We start from the raw sequence: 14,635 nt of genomic DNA, 5'->3' as shown, positions 1-14,635 counted from the left end.
CACGTGTTCAAAATTTTTTTAAAAATGTTCCTATGAGGCTCAGACGTCTCTCTAGCATATAGCTTGATCCATTTTGATTCCAACAGGCACAGAGGACAAAACCACGAAGGTACAGTAACGCTCAATGACACAAAACAGGTGTGGGATGTGTGGGAGAGTGGTATGCGCCCACCCTCTTTGTGAGTCACCCAGGAAGACAATTTAGTATCGGCCGGCTCTTATCCACCGCGCCAGAGCCTTCTTGGCAAAGGCGTGTTCAAGAACAGAAATTCACATAAACATACAGGCTCACTGTGTTCATCACGTCAAGCACCAGAGCAAAATCCAGACGAGGGAGTGGAGACGCGGTCACGGCCTCAGGGATTGGAAGGAGCGTCAGAGGACATCAGGTACGGCCCGGGGCTCCGGTCAGAGAGCGGAGGGACGTGCACACGGACACTGCTCCACGTCTCCCAACGACAGCAGCCGGTCCCCACTTTCCCCAAGAAGCTGGCGTCGCTGGACTCCAGTGGCGGAGCTCCTTCCCGGTCGAGCCCAGCGACCTCCCTGTCGGTGGCACCGAGTCTGTCCTGACAGACAGCCGGTCCGTCTTTACCACGTCCCCGTCCTCTAGATACGCAGCAACACGTAACCTGGTGACACTGCCCAGAGGCCGGCTGTCTTCACGCATCCCGACGTCCGCAGCGGTCCCCCACCCGTTTACAGACCCTTCACCGTGCCCGGCCCTTCGGTCGCCTCTGGGTCAAATTCGACGGGCCAACATCGCCAGTGAAAAGCGGCATCAAACTAAGAGACCAAGGCCACCATCATCGCCAACACGTATTCACCAGGAAGCAGACATGTGGGATGGAGTCAAACCCAGGAAACCTCTGCTTCCCGCGGGGCAAGTCGTGGCTGTGCCACGGAGACGGAACACAGAAGCCAACGCCTCCGAAGCCAGGGACGAGGAAAATGGGGGAGGGCAGCTTCAGCCACGGTGTCATCGAGCGCCTCATCCAGAAAGACGCTACCCACGCGACATGCTGGGCCTCGAGCTAAATTCTCCGAGACACCAGTAAGGCTAATGTATGGGACCAAAGGTGCGCAACCCGCAGTAAGCACAGGTATGTACAGAGCAGTCAGAGCCTTTAAAAAAAATTCCTTTAATTTCATCTCAAGAATCAAATGAAATCAAAATGCTGGATGTAATTAAGACTGTTTAGTTTCCCTGGAGATTATACGAATCAGACAAGTTAAGCATTCTGGGAATGAAACATTTGATACAATTAAGGAAATCCTATTGAAAAAAATTAGTCTGTAAAACAGAGATAATATGGGGCTAAGGAATGGCTTATTAATTGCTCATTCAATTCCGAGTATAATAAATACAGCTATTACAATTTCAATTCACTAGTGGCTGAGCTCAGAGAGCTAAAATGCTGCCATTCAATCTGCCTCAAGAATCTAGATCTAATCAGCATAGTTACCGCCTGTTTCATTTACTGAATCACAGAATTATTTTAGGCTGAAAAGAATTTAGATGAAAAAATAATAATAACGCCAGTAAGAAAGAAGGCAGAATCAAAGCCCAAAATCTGGTGCCTTGTCCGCTACACCTGCAGGACCCTTCCCACGCCTGGCAAGCGCTCTCGGCCCTGCCCGCACACCCTCCCGCGTCTCCCCAGGACCAGCTCCTTCACCCTCCCACAGGGAGGCTCTCGGAACAAAGCCCCCGGGAGCGACCGCTGCAAACCCTGACGTGGCGGCCTGGCCTGTGTCTTGAAGGATAAAGGACAGGCTACCGAAGAGGCTGCCCCAGTGACAGCTCCTGCGCTGCTGGGCCCGTCGTCGGCCCCGCGGGTACCTGCAAAAGGCAGTGCAAGAGGGACCCTCGAGGCGCGGCCCGCAGCAGAGCCGTCAAAGTGCCCCCGGGGTGACGAGCGCACGGGCCCTGCACCAGCAAGACCCGGGGCAGCACGTCCACGCGGGGCCTTTCCGCCAACCTGATGGGCAGAGAGGGACAGAGACCCCTCCGGAGCTGGTGCTCAGCCCCAGAGGGAGCTCTCCCCGGCCACGGCGGACGGCAAAGCCCCCGCGATGCTGAAGGAGAGACACGGGGAAGCAGAAGCCCCACCTCGCAGGCTGGGGGAAATGCTGAAGACCGAAGACAAAGAGGAGGGTTTTTCGGCGAGGCTGAGAGGAAGGAGAAGAAAACCAAGACCGACGTGCGTCCTTCGCCACGCACCACGCCTGTGTCTCCCCGCCCCCAGCGGAGCTCAGCCTCTGCCCAGCGCGGCAGGCTGTCCGCCACTGCGATCATTCTCATACCGACGCCCTCAGACCCACGCCGTCCCCACCGCCGGGCCTCCCACCTACTCCTCAGCCCCCAGAGCCCGACGGCCCGGCTGCGGGGGGAGCTCTCCCAGCTCCGCGTGCACCTGCCCAGCGTCTCCCCAACTCCTCCCGCAGGAGGCGACCCCCTCTGGGTCTGGGTCCCTCTGGAACAGACTGCGAGCTCGCCAAGGCCGCGTCTGCACGCCTGGAGCTTAGCGCGGGGTCTGGCGCAGCATTTCGGACGTGAGTGAATCACGGGAGGGAGGCGGGGTAGGTGGGGTGCCAGCCACGTGCCAGGCTCTGTGTCCCCTGCCTGTCGTCTCCCTCTTCTGATGTGCGACAGACGTCCGGAGGGCAGCGCCTGAAACACAGGACGACACGTGATCAGTAAAAACTGACTGAATACATCAAGCGGAGAAACAGGAAAGGAGCCTTGACAGATACGGCAAGTGCTTCGGTCACAGGCGTGAAGGTCCCTTCCACTCCTGAGATTCCATGGAGTTTAAAAAACACTGTATTTGGAGCTCCCGTCTTGGCGCAGCGGAAACAAATCCAACTAGGAACCATGAGGTTGCGAATTCGATCCCTGGCCTCGCTCACTGGGTTAAGGATCCGGCATTGCCGTGAGCTGTGGTGTAGGTTGCAGAGGTGGCTCAGATTTTGCGCTGCTGTGGCTCTGGCGTAGGCCGGAGGCTACAGCTCCAATTCGACCCCTAGCCTGGGAACCTCCATATGCCACGGGAGCGGCCCAAGAAATGGCAAAAACAAAAACAAAAACAAAAAAAACAAAGGCGCACCTTTTCAAAAAAAAAAAATTAACTCAAAGTGAATCAAAGACCTAATTTTTTATTTATTTATTCTTTCTTTTTTTTTTGTCTTTCTAGGGCCGCTTCCGCTGCATATGGAGGTTCCCAGGCTAGGGGTCGAATAGGAGGTGTAGCCACCGGTCTACGCCAGAGCCACAGCAACGCAGGATCCGAGCCGCCTCTGCAACCTACACCACAGCTCACGGCAACGCTGGATCCTTCATCCACTGAGCAAGGCCAGGGGTCGAACCCACAACCTCATGGTTCCCATCGGAGCCACCATGGGAACTCCTCAAAGACCTAATTTTACAAGAGGTAAAACTGCAAAACTCTTAGAAAAAACACACGCGTAAATCTTCATGAACTTGAATTAGGCGATAGTTTCTGATATGACATCTAAAGCCAAGCAACCAAAGTAAAAACCGATATACTGAACTTGATAAAATTAAAACTTTTGTTCCTCAAAGGACACTGCTAAGCAAGGAAAAACCTACAGAACGGGAGGAATGTCTGCAGGTCAGAGATCTGATAGTCTAGTATCCAGAATGTACAAAGAATGAAAAAGGACAATCCAAACAAACAAAGGAGTTAGACAGACACTCCTCCACAGAAGAGACGCGAGTGGCCCGGGATGTCCTGCATCACTTGGCTCGGGGGAAATGCGGCTCCAAGGAACCCTGCGGTGGCTCCTCACGCTGAGTCAGAGGGTCCGAATCAAAAGAGAGACACCTGGAGTTCCCGGCCTGGCTCAGTGGTTAACGAATCCGACTAGGAACCGTGAGGTTGCAGGTTCGATCCCTGGCCTTGCTCCGTGGGTTAGGGATCCGGCGTTGCCGTGAGCTGTGGTGTAGGTTGCAGACGCGGCTCGGATCCCGAGTTGCTGTGGCTGTGGCGCAGGCCGGCGGCTACAGCTCTGATTCGACCCCTGGCCTGGGAACCTCCATCTGCCGAGGGAGCGGCCCTAGAAAGACAAGAAAAACAAAAAAAGCGAGAGCGACCATAAAACAGGGCTGGTGCTGCTGTGGAGAAATGAGACTCCTTCCACGTCGGCCACGGGGCTGTGCCCGGTGCGGCCACTCTGAGCAACAGTCTCGGAAACGCTACCTGCGGTGACACTCAGGGACGAGCCCGGCTACGCCGAGAGGCGGACGCGAGGAACACGAGGAGGAGACGTGTTCACACCAAACTCACTCGAGGATTTTCACGTGCGCACTGCTCACAAAAGCAAAGAAAACAAAGACGCAGGGGCCCCACCGAGGAAGGGACCAAACCGTCAGGCGTGTCCTCCAGTGGGACCGTATCTGGAGTGACTGATCTCCCACAACAGAAACGAGTCTTGAAAACACCGCGCTCAGGGAGGGAACCCAATGCAAGAGGCGCCACAGCACACGAGCCCGTTTCCAGAAAACCTCCCCCCGGGCAGGCAAATCCGCAGAGAGACCCGGGGGCGCCAGGGCCCGGGGGCAGGGAGAATGGAGCCGCCCAGGGTGTGAGGTCCCTTCCTGGGGCGATGGAACATTCCAGAAGGAGGCGGCGGTGACGACTGCAAAGCCTTGTGATACACTCAAAACTTAATTTCACACTTTCAAAGGATTAATTATATGCTATGTTAATCATATCTCAATTAAAACGTGAGCTGCAAGTACAAAAAGGAGCTAAGTGTACACAGCATAACATGTGTACCATCAAAGAGCTATGAGAGGAAAGCAACCACATTAACTTGAAAATCACTGCTGGACGCTGCTGTTTACGTTCATAATAACAAATAGGAAAAGCGCTGACTTTTATTGCCATAAACTGAACACCGGCATACAGAAGACCGAGAAAAAATTAATTTGACTTCCATGAAAAACGTCCACGGATAAATATTTGCTTTCTTCCCAATATCTCAGCCGCTGGAAGCCGGGCTCCCTGGAGCAGATACAAGAGCCTACGTCCGATCTGCTGACAGCGAACAGATTTGAAATAATTCACGTCTAGGAACCGGAGCCTCGGACGCGCTGCCTCTGGTAAGGGGTGCGTGGATTCTGCCCAGCGAAGCTCTGTCCCGCAGAGGGACAGGTCACCCCGACGATGACAGCGCAGCACAGCAGCGCTTTGCACCGCCAGCATCTCAGCGTCAGAGACGGGCCGCGTCTCCTCCACGAGGCTTCTCCTAGACTCTCTGAACGAACACGTCCCAGGCCAAGGGACCGGCCTTTCCAGGTGAACCCAGCTCCCGTCAGGGACACGGAGTCCCGAGCAGAGCTGGTGCACATGCCACGTAAAGGTGAAAATAGAAGACGATATTCCAGAACTGTGCCCAGCACACGGGGGCACCCCATAAATGTTTGTCGAATGAAAGTTTATAAAAGTTAATAATGTCTACTAAAGAATTTAGATCAAAAAACAAGGCAAATGGGAACAGTATTTCTAAATCAGCTCCTCTTCATCAGTAGAAAGTTGTTTTTTCTCACTTTATTCCTGGCCTTAAACCACATCCTCACTGACAGTCAGAGTGAGAGGCCAGTGGCTATTAAGAAAGACAGTCCACTCTGAGGAGGAGGGTTGCTCTGATTAATTACAAAGGTTAGTGCCCCCACCTTAAAATCTTCCCCAAATAAAACAACTTTGAACGGATAAAACCGCAGGAATTTGCGAGGTGATCAGTCTCGCACGCACCCTACGATTTATTTTAATAAACTAAGAAAAGATTTATTTTAGTTAGTAAACTAAGAAAAGCTATACGAATGTAGTTTAACGGTCTGTCTACTTACGCTCCACGTCCTGGAACCCTGGGACCGACCCCAGCAGGACCCAGTCCACCTCAGAGATGCCTTCTGAAGCTCAGCAGGACCGGAAACTCCGAAGCACATCTCAAAGCGGCTGCCCCAGTGCCCAGGAGGCTGGCAGTTAATTCTGCATTACATTTCCCCTTTTGATTTTTATTTATTTATTCATTCGTTGCTTTCTTGGGCCGAACACGCGGCATATGGAAGTTCCCAGGCTAGGGGTCCAATCTGAGCTACAGCTGCCGGCCTGCACCGCAGCCACAGCCCCGCGGGACCTGAGCCACATCTGCGACCTACACCACAGCTCACCAAAACACCGGATCCTTAACCCACTGAGCCAGGCCAAGGACGGAACCCACAACCTCATGGAACCACTGAGCCATGAAAGAAACTCTTCATTTTCCATTTTTACAGTCTGTTTTAAAAACAGGGAAATTATTTCTCAGTGTCTAACCACCGCAGGTGCCTGAGATACCACACAGGATCATCAGATGGATATAGCAGAAAAGTATCCTCAGAGATCACATCTCTTTCGGGACGCGTCTCAAAGCCTCCGAGGATACGATTCGACAAGTTCACAGTGTATGACAGACACGGCCAGAAAAAGTCTCCGTCAAGCGCCTTTACAGCAGCAGCAGCAGCTCTCTTCTGCCATCCTCAAGGTGACGTGAAGGTCACAGGCGGCATGGATATATTAGAAATCACGCCACGCAATTCTCTTTCACCTCCATTAACTCTCCTTGATTTGCTGACATCACAAGTAACACCTTTAAAGAGAATGTGGTTTGTTATGTGGGCTCTGCATGAAGACGACTTTCCAAGCATAAAAGCTATGAATCAAAAAGGGAAGAGTCAGGAGTTCCCATCATGGCGCAGTGGTTAACGAATCTGACTAGGAACCATGAGGTTGAGGGTTCGATCCCTGCCCTTGCTCTGTGGGTTAAGGATCCGGCGTTGCCGTGAGCTGTGGTGTAGGTTGCAGACGTGGCTCGGATTTTCCGTTGCTGTGGCTCTGGCGTAGGCTGGCAGCTACAGCTCCGATTCGACCCCTAGCCTGGGAACTTCCATATGCCGTGGGAGCGGCCCAATAAATAGCAAAAAGACCAAAAACAACAACAACAAAAAGAGTTCCAAGAGATTCATAAACACACAAACAAGATGTTCAATGTACATTTGCTGATTTAAAAAAAAAAAAAAGGGAAGAGTCAGTAAGGAGACAACATAAAATTGCTTTAATTTTTATAAATCAAAAGCTATCAAGAATGAAATGAAAAGACAACTGTCGGAGGAATGCCGGATGTGGCAAGCAAGGGTCACTCTCCTTACTCTGCACCGAGTTCATGCCCATCGGGGTCTGAGCGCCCAGCCCCACAGCCCGCACTCCCGTCTCACCCGCACAAGACATTGCCCGGTCCCTACAGAAGGAGGTCACAGCACCTCTCCCCCCGCGCTCGGGATCACGCTGCCTCTTTCTTCTGCCTTGGTCCTTGGCCTCCTACCTCGACGGCCTCTTTCTCAAAGGCCTGCTGGCCAGGAGATTCAGATCAACAGCCTGGTCTTGATTTCAGGTTTTCCCCAAGATCCGGCCTGTGAAACTCTGCTTTCTACATCGCTCTGTAGCCTGCAGGCCAGTAACACCTCGCCCAGCCTTCAGAGATACCTTATCCAACTAGTTCCAGCCAAAGCCCAGCATACGGCTCCCCCCACCCACCCCCAGGGGAAGGGGAGGCAGAAATCAAACGATTAAACAACAGAGACTCCGATACAAAAGCCACCAAAAAGCATGTGTAGGCAATTCGCAGAGAAGAAACAGCTAATATCGAGACTCTTTAATGCTTAAACATATTGATAATGGGAGGTGTCCGTTAAAACGAAGCACTATTTTACCTGTGAAATTTGCAGATTTCTTAAAAATAATGACACCAACACAGGTGTCATAAAACTGACACAGGATGGTAAACTGGTGTCATCTTTCTCAAGGTGGCAGCATGTTTGAAGAGCATTCATCTGCCCTTTGTAATTTCATTTTTAGGAACTGATCGTCAGTGCTCAAAAATCTAGTCAAGGGATTTGAGCATAAAGACCTTCGTCTCGACATTTTTGTACCTGACATGCAATTAACCAACAATAAGGAACCTGCAAATAAATTATGGTTCGGCCACAGTGTGGATTATTATGGAGGCGATAAAAATGATACGGTAAGATCTGACTCTTCGCAGCCCTGACTGAGGACCATTCGCCACGTATAACTAACTTACTCCTCCAACGACGTAACGGACCCTGGGAGCCAGGGAGGTGCTAGCACCACCTCCACTTTGCGGGTGAGAAACACACCTGCGACGAGAAGCTAAGTAATCGGGTCAAGGTTACAATGGCACAGACTCACACACCCTTATCTCAAAGTCTAAAAATCCCAAAAGCTCCCAACACCACGTGTTCTCAATGAATTTGTGGCAAACTGATTTGCTGGCAAACGCTGACCTGAACTGACACAAACACATGTACAGTATTCATTCATCCCACTTCGAGTGACACCATCTCCTAGAGGAAAATTAATGTGTTTGATTACAGGGTGCAGCTCTGGACCCCACTGGAAGAGATTCGGTTTATATACCATACCGTCTTTCTAGAATTTGAAAAACTCTGAATTTTAAAACATGCGTAGCCCCCTAGGTTTCAGGTAAGGAACTGTGGCAGAGCTGAAAGTCACATCTCTGCACCTGCCTGGCTCAGGAGTCTGTACTCTTAAGCACGAGGTTATCTCGAGAGACTGTTTAATGGCACAAGGAAATCCTTATAATTCAAATATTTAAGGATTTGTCAACTACATACTGTGTGACACAAAGACAAATAAAAGTGAAACTGTGGCAGGGCTCCTAAGGAGAGAAAACTGGTGTCAGAAGGGCCTGTCCCCAGGGGGTTCTTCTAGACAGAGTGGTCCGTGGCGGCTCTCCTGAGCAGAGAGCTCATCTGAGACGTGAAGGACAGGTGAGAGTTCACCAGAAGGGGGAGCACGTACCTGGAAGGAGAAGAGCAGGTGCAAAGGCCCTGAGGTAGGCGGGAGAAGAGCAACAAAAGACTGAGACAGCGTCACTGCAATGGGACACAGAGAGCAGGGGTCAGGGAGCGGGGCTGGTGTAACACAAGGCCAGAGAGGAGGAAGCGGCCACCGGACCGCACAGGTGGTGCCCATTTGCTCCAGTGCCTGAGGGACGGTCCCAGTGCAAATTACAGTCCTCTCGTTTACTCTCAAAGGCAGCTTGGTCCGTTTGATAATGTATGTGGTCGTTCAATTCACAGGCCGCATTAAAGAGCTGTACCTTTATCCTAACAGCAATGAGGAATCATGACGAAGTTAAGGGCACGTGGGCGGGGGGGTCAAAATCAAATTTCAATTTTCCAAAGATTACTCTTGCTGAAGGGCAAAGAACGGATGAGAATATCGAAAGCATAGGGTGCATTCCTTCGGGCCAGTTTGGAGGCTACCACAGGAGACCCGGTGAGAGACAGGGCAGCTCGGTCTAGGCTAAGAGTGGCCGAGACAGAAATACCAGGATGCGACTGAGTTTCGGTTTGAACGTAAAATGAACAGACCGTGGCGATGATTTGGACATGGAAATAGAGGGGGCAGCTAGTGTCTGGGACAGTCCAAGACGTCCGGCCTGCACACTGGAAGGGTGGTGGCGTGACCGACTGAGACCTACACGTGAGCCCACTGCATGGACAGCAGTTTGATGCGAAGCCGCGCGCGGGGGGGGGGGGGGGGGGGGGCTGCAAGAGTGTCTGAGACAAGGAAAGTTTCATTTCAACACTTCTGATGTTTCTTCCTACCGGCAGAGCCCTCTTCCCGTGCACCAGCACCCTATTTTCTGGTCGGATAACTGGAGTTGTTTGGTGGTCAGACAAAAAACTGGGTCCCCTTGGCTGGTGAGAAAGGCCCAGGAGAATCCCCCCCGTGCGGCTGGTAAACGAATACCCTGACAACGTGCAGGCTCCTGGGGCCACAAGCGCTAGGCGCGCCATCCCCTCTGCATTTACAGGCGAGGAAGCGGAGGCGAGGCGCGTCGCCTCCCGCCCGCCCCGCAGAGGCCGCTCTCCGGCCACAGTGTCTCCGAGGCGCGCTCGAGGCGCGCTCAAGGCGCCCCAGGAACCGCCTTACCCACCGCGCTGTAAGAAAGAGCTCCAAACACCGAGGCCCTACCGGGTGCCAGGCTCTAGGAGATTTTCAAAGAGGCAGAAAGGAAAACACAACACATCAACTTCTCAACTTTCCAGGATGTGTTACATTTCCCAAGTCACACTTACCCTACAGTGAGTTCGCTCTCAATTTCGAAACGGCTCACGGCCCGACGGGGTGGAGGCGAGAAGATGGAGAGGCGCCGGGGCCAGGGACCCCCCCCAGTCGCCGACCCGGGGGAAACGGGGTCCCAACGGCTGGGCCCCAGGCCACACTAGGAGGGGACGGCGGGGGCCGCCGGCCGACCGGGCAGCGGAGGCCCAGCCGCCGATTCGCCCGCGCGTCGCCATAGCAACGGCCCGGCGCCCGCTCGCTCCCGCGGACCCGCCCTGAGCCCGACGCCGAGGCCACTCACCCGCGGGCTGCCGGCCGCGCTGCCCCGCGACTGGCGCGCACCCGGGCGCTGGCGCCGGCGCCGGCGGCGGCCGAGCCCGGAATTCCGCACCTGGGGAAACTCCGCCGCCGGCCGGGCAGCCGCGAGGACGGGGACGGGGGCCGCGCGGGGACAAAGCGCCCGGCGGGCGCGCAGCCCCTTCTCCCGCCGGCGGCAGCAGAGGATGCCCGCAGGCGCGCGCGCTCGGAGATGCCGCAAGGTGCTCCTCCGAGAGGACCCGCGAGCCCTCTCTCCGGGGCAGAGAAGCAGCAATGGCTGCGCGAAGGGAAAACTTTGCAACGAGCGCCAGGCCCTGGCCCAGGCCTCAGCTGCAGCTCTGCTTGGCTCCCTGGCCCAGGAGCTTCATGGGCCGCAGGTGCGCAGGCAAAAAGGAAAAAAAAAAAGGAAAGAAGAAACAAAAAGAAACACTTTGGGCATTCCAGTTGTGGCTCAGTGGAAACAAATCTGACTAGCATCCATGAGGACGAATGAAGGTTCGATCCCTGGCCTCCCTCAGTGGGTTAAGGATCCGGCATTGCCGTGAGCTGTGCTGTAGGTCGCAGACAAGGCTCCCCAGATCCCGTGATGCTGGGGCTGTGGTGTAGGCCGGCAGCTGTAGCTCTGATTCATCCCCTAGCCTGGGAACTTCCATATGCGCAGGTGAGGCCCTAAAAATACAAAAAAAAAAAAAACCAAAAACAACCCACAACAAACAAAAGACTTTGTAACAGCGATATTATCAAAAACAATGATATTGTACTGCAGTGATGTCCAGGCTGATGCCCCAGGGTCCAGCCAGCTGGAGTGAGGGCTGTAAGCCTCACACTGCAGTGGGTTAGGAGCTGGTCTAAAAGATGGGGGGGGGGTACGGAGTGGAGGGTGTTTGTCCCCACAGACTGGCTGAGAAGGCTCTTGACAGATCAAATGACAATTCCCAGAAATATGTTTTAGCCACAAACCTCTGTGGAACCTTCTGAATGCGTTCCCCACCCCCCCGCAATAAAGGCTGGAAACTCTGGCTCGAGCCGTCTGCTGATGCAGTTCTTGACCTGAGAAAGACGGGCTTCTGTGCATCCGGGCCCTGCTCTCTATGAGCTGGGGATACAACTCTCCCGATACTAGCCCAATTATTCAGGCACTGGTCCTCCAAAGTCTGATTGATTAATAGCCAAGAACTTGGCACTGCATGTAGATTCATTTTAACGCCGAGAGGCAGAGGCCCACCTCTGGCAACGTGTGGGGCTCAACCGAAACCCATAATGGCCATGGCAGGCCACAGGTCGCTTCGATCTTAGAAACTTTCCAAAAGCACAAATAATCCCCAACATGTCCCGTACTGTAGACCTTTGGGGTACGGGCCAGACTTCCTTCTCAAGAAGGTCTGGAACAGAACACGAGGCTCTTCTCTCTGCCTTGCCCCCAGCGCTGCCTCCATCCAAGCATGCGTGTTAGTGCCACAGTGCCCAGCAAAAGAAGATAAACGCCACCAGCTGCCTGGCTGAGCTGTGACGTGTCCAGTCCCACCTTTGGTCAGCAGCTCTGAGGTCTTACGTCGCACCTCCTGTCCAGGAAATCCCTTGGCACTCCCTATGTTCCAGAGCCTGTGAAAAGCCTGGGGCAGGGAAGCTGCAGGCATGGAGGGCTGTTCGAAAGCATGGAGACGACCTCTTCCTGAACAGAGTCTGGGCCGAGTGAGTCCCAAGCCTGACTGCATAGCGTGGACATCCTGGGACTTCCATTTGCTTTGCTTTATTTTGTGCTTAAATACAGACTCACTGGACACCCTTCCAGAAGTTCTGCTTAAGGAGATCTCGTGAAACCACATTTAAAAGATCTTCAGGGAGTTCCCGTCGTGGCGCAGTGGTTAACGAATCCGACTAGGAACCATGAGGTTGAGGGTTCGATCCCTGGCCTTGCTCAGTGGGTTAACGATCCGGCGTTGCCGTGAGCTGTGGTGTAGGTTGCAGACGCGGCTCGGATCCTGCGTTGCTGTGGCTCTGGCGTAGGCCGGTGGCTACAGCTCCGATTGGACCCCTAGCCTGGGAACCCCCATATGCTTCGGGTGCGGCCCAAAGAAATAGCAAAAAGACAAAAAAAAAAAAAAAGATCTTCACATTAGCGGGATACAAAGCCAGGCTGGGAAGCACGGGACTATGTTTCATCCTGGACTGAGCCAGACCATCAAAAAGCTATGTGGTTGTGCTTCTCTTTCTTCACCCTTGTAAAATCACCTGTACCAAGTCATGCTTTACCCCATGCCATTTGCTCATATTAAGAGATGCCAGCACGTGGCTGTGGCTGTGGGGTAGGCTGGCAGCTGTAGCTCCCATTAGACCCCTAGCCTGGGAACCTCCATATGCCATGGGTGCAGCCCTAAAAAGACACAAGAAACACACACACACACAAAAGATGCCATCAAAACAATATTCAGGCCCCCCCTGCATTTACTGGAGGGAATATTTTAAGAATGATGTTGCTCACATCTCTGTAGCAGAAGCCTACCATGTTGCCTAACCCCGGGTTTTTCAAACTTTTTGGACCATGATCCACCAAAAGAAATGTTTCATATTATCACCAGGTCATATGTATCTACACATTTAATAATTAAGACAAGTTTCATAAAACATTACCAATACTGCATGCATTTTACCACTTTTTTACTGCAGGTTTCCACCTGTTAAATGATTTCTTGATCCCTAGACAAGTTGCAAGTTGCATTTTAAAAGCAGCAGTATAGGAGTTCCCATTGTGGCTCAGTGGTTAACAAATCTGACTAGGAACCATGAGGTGGCGGGTTCGATCCCTGGCCTTGCTCAGTGGGTTCAGGATCCGGCATTGCCGTGAGCTGTGGCGTAGGCCAGTGGCTACAGCTGATTCAACCCCTAGCCTGGGAACCTCCATATGCCGATGGAGCAGCCCAAGAAATGGCAAAAATACAAAAAAAATTTAAAAAAAAGAAAAAAAAGAAAAGAAAAACAAAAAGCAGCAGTATAGCCAGATGTCTTTTTCTGGAAACTAGCCCTGATTCTCAAACAAACTAGGCCACCAGGCTGCAGTCATCACTCCAAGAGTAGAACCAGAGCCCAGCCAAACGTGTCCCTCTCCCAGGCATTTGGAATTGGGACTGAGAGTTTGATTCTTTTCTGAGTAGCTACCATAGAAATATAGAAAGCTGATAATAAAAAGTCGTGCTTTCCCACCACGTGGCCTGGAGAAATGCGGAAACCCAGCCTGCAGGGAAACGTGAACAGAACAGGAAGGAAGACAAGATGCACAGAGACGAGACCGAAAGAGTGTTGAGAGCCTTCCCTCCCTCATCATCATACTTCCCGAAAGGAGCTGCCTCCCTGCCGTCGAATTCCATGACCCTCCAAATCTTTATACCGAGTTACCCTCTTTTACTTCAGCTAGTTTGAGCGGCTGTGTTTCTGCTATTGCCACCAAAATGAATCTAATTGTATCTATATCTGTATCTATCTAGGTTGTATGCGGCCTCTGTAACGAAATGCCACCAACGTGGTGATTTACATAAGACAAACGTAGTATCTCGCAGTGCGATAGCCTGACGTGGGACTGGTTGGACTAAATTCAGTGTCGGCGGGGCTTCGTTCTCTTCCGGAGGCTCCAGGGGAGAATCTGTTTCCTTGTCTTTTCTGGTACCTGGGGGCTCCCTACATCCGCTGGGTTCATGGCCCTCTTCTTTCACCCTCAAAGGCAGCAATATTGCACCTTTCTGACTAGGTTTCTGAGGTCACAGCTCCCTCTGATTCTAGCCAGGGAAGGTTCTTAGTTTTTTTTTTTTTCCTTTTTTTTCTCTCTCTCTCTTTTTTTTTTTTTTTTTTTTTTTTTTTTTTTTTTTTTAGGGCCACACCTGTGGCATATGAACGTTTCCAGGCTAGGGGTCGAGTAGGAGCTGCAGCTTCTGGTCTACACCAGAGCCACAGCAATGCCAGATCTGAGCCATGTCTGCAACCTACACCGAAGCTCAAGCCAACCCCAGATCCTGAACCTACTGAACAGGGCCAGGGACTGAACCTGCGCCTCATGGATACTGGTCGGGTTGTTCCTGCTGAGCCACGACAGGAACTCCTCTAGCTGGGGAAGGTTCTTAGCTTTTAAAGACCCAAAGGATTAG

The 14,635-nt window shown here is 52.5% G+C and overlaps 1 protein-coding gene across 5 annotated transcripts in view; it reads right to left on the bottom strand.

Annotated features, from left to right (window-relative positions):
• STK33 (serine/threonine kinase 33) overlaps window positions 1-10,436 on the bottom strand; it is a 151,360-nt gene extending 140,924 nt beyond the window's left edge. For 2 of the 5 annotated variants that reach the window (XM_021062264.1, XM_021062261.1), the window contains exon 1: window positions 10,196-10,416. The gene's annotated coding sequence lies outside the window, so the exon portion shown is untranslated. Of the gene's footprint in view, window positions 1-10,195 lie in introns of all 5 variants that reach the window. The other 3 variants (XM_021062266.1, XM_021062267.1, XM_021062263.1) reach the window with 3 other exon arrangements.

The sequence above is a fragment of the Sus scrofa genome, chromosome 9 (genome assembly GCF_000003025.6).
Source record: "Sus scrofa isolate TJ Tabasco breed Duroc chromosome 9, Sscrofa11.1, whole genome shotgun sequence".
NCBI lineage: Eukaryota > Metazoa > Chordata > Mammalia > Artiodactyla > Suidae > Sus > Sus scrofa.
This window is presented reverse-complemented; position numbering and strand designations above follow the sequence as displayed.